This window comes from Montipora capricornis, chromosome 1, assembly GCF_036669925.1.
Source record: "Montipora capricornis isolate CH-2021 chromosome 1, ASM3666992v2, whole genome shotgun sequence".
Classification (NCBI taxonomy): Eukaryota; Metazoa; Cnidaria; class Anthozoa; order Scleractinia; family Acroporidae; genus Montipora; species Montipora capricornis.
Window position 1 is genome coordinate 7,344,969 of NC_090883.1, and position 2,500 is coordinate 7,347,468.

The 2,500-nt window shown below is 34.5% G+C and overlaps 1 protein-coding gene across 1 annotated transcript in view; it reads left to right on the forward strand.

Moving 5' to 3' along the window:
• The window catches only part of LOC138046353 (golgin subfamily A member 6-like protein 7), a 105,417-nt gene that overhangs the window by 71,525 nt on the left and 31,392 nt on the right, over window positions 1–2,500 (forward strand). The gene's annotated exons all lie outside the window — the stretch shown is intronic.

The window sequence follows — 2,500 nt, forward strand, 5'->3', positions numbered from 1 at the left end:
CGATGCCAGCCCCTTGAAAAATTTGGTTCAGCTTTTGATTCTTGAGACATTTGCGAACTCAATATAGCTCCTTCTTAACATGATAAGCTTTGAATCTGACAGTAATCGGCCTGGGTTTGCTTTGGTTCCTGCCTGTAACAAATCTGTGACAACAAGTGTTATAACTTATTCGGCTAGGTTTTCGTCTGTTTTATTCGGTATACCATGTATTTCTAAACTGTTGATGCGGGTGTATTGTTTGAGGTCATTGATTTGATTAATTGCCGTCCCCAAGTCAACATACAACTTGTCCCACTTGTCATTAGCTTGGTTTAAGGATTTCTTTAGGGATTACACTACACTCTTGAGCTCTTTATTCTCTATCGCTAGTTCCTCCATTTTAGTTAAATGAAACTCCATTGACTTCTGAAGTTCGTTGTAGTGCTCACGAATGACTTTGTGTTCTTCGAGCAGTTTGTTTGTATTTTCTTAAATTTTGTTTAAAACAGTCCAGATCTCGGCCAGTTCTGCCATGTTAGGTTCTGCAAATTTCACGGATTTTGCAGGCGGTTTTTCGATTTTTGGAGAACTACTACCGCTGCTTCTTTCAACACGTTTGCTTGGCAAGTTGTATGGTACTTGTTCTTTCTTTCCTTTTTCCTTATCATCCATTCTTTAACACAAGAGTGGGGAATATAAAGGCAGACTACAAACCGCCAACCACCATTAGACCATTCCCCGATACCGACATTTTGTGACAGTGCGTTTTTTTCTCTGTAGTTCCAGTCAACAACTGATTGCAAAGCAAAATGCTCCCACAAAATGTTTCAACACACACACACACATTAAACTATAGATAACTATAAAAAGGACAAACAAAATTTACAAGCCATGGGGAGAAGGACAGATAAACTAGGATGAAATCCTGAATATAATAAACGAAAATTAATTTAAGGCAGCAAATAAATCACAGAATAAACTGTGAAGAAACTCATTACCCTAGGGAAAACAGAAACCAGAGTGAAATTAATATTGGCACAGTAATTCATTTTTTAGTTTTTTTTTTCTTAATTTACTAAAGGAGTTGACTTTATATCTTTCCTAAGAGAGTTCCATTCCTTTGGTCCTTGAAAGCGAATATTAATTATTCTATAGTTTGTTGTAGCTCGAGGCAGGTAATAAGATTGATTTGCTGCACTTTGTGTATTGTAGTTATAAATATTAAGCACTGAATTGAAGAAGGTATCAAAATTCGAAGGCAATGAGTTATTTTGAAATTTATGCATAAAAAGTGCAATATGAAATTTAACAAGATCAGAAAGCTTCATAATTTCTAATAATCTAAACAGTGGAGTTGAATGCTCATCAAATGTAGAAAAAGTCATGATTCGAACTGCTTTTTTCTGTAAAATATATAAGGGCTGAAGTGTAGTTGAGTATGTATTACCCCAGATAATTATACCACAGGTCAGAAATGGGTAGATTAAAGAATAATAGAGATTAGTAAGAATAGCAATATTAACATAATGGCGAAGCTTAGACAAGATGCCTACACTTCTTTTAATTTTCTTTACAGTACATGCGATTTGAGGTTTCCAGGATAAATTTGAATCAATTGAGATTCCGAGGTATTTAATACAAGATTCCTGTTGCAACTGCTTCCCATTTAGAGTTAGGTGGAAGTTGAATGTTAATTTCCTTTGAGGAGGATGAAAAATCACAAAAATAGTTTTTTCTATGTTAAGAGAAAGTTTATTAGGAATTCCAGGAATTCACATTAGAGAGTTCATTGTTCATACTTTCCTGTAGAGAGGTGAGATTTTTATGTTTGCAGAATAAATTAGTGTCGTCAGCAAATAAATAAAAATCAAAAATTTAGAACAATGGTGAAAGTCATTAATATATAACAAGAAAAGGATTAGTCCAAGGACTGACCCCTGAGGAACGCCACATGTAATATTAACAGGAGTAGAAGTTACACCATTTACAGTAACTGTTTGCAGACGATTTGCAATATATGAAGTAAACGACTGATTTGCAATCCCACAGATGCCATAGAACTCAAGTTTTTTTAATAATATCTCATGATTTATGGTATCAAATGCCTTACTGAAATCTAAAAATATACCACAAGAAAAATCCCTCTCATCAATTGCCTTTTGAATTTTATCAACAATACTAAGGATAGCATAATCAGTGGAATGCTTAGTCACGCATTTAATGATATATGTAAAAACAAAAGCCAAAAGTTGACACCTGAAATGATAAACATACAACGCATACACTTTTATTTGAAACTTCCGACTTAATAAATATTTCAGTGCACAGGAAAGGCTGGATGAACGAAGAAGGTATGTTTTATCTCCACACTGTTTGTTCAGAGAAGGAACTTTTCATGCGAGTGACAAACTCGAAACAAGGTTCAAACGATTGTACTGTTGTCATGGGTATCACGTTACTGAGCATGTGCTTTTAAGCATGTATGAAAATTTCCGTTTGTTTGCTTTTCTCTTGAAGTCGT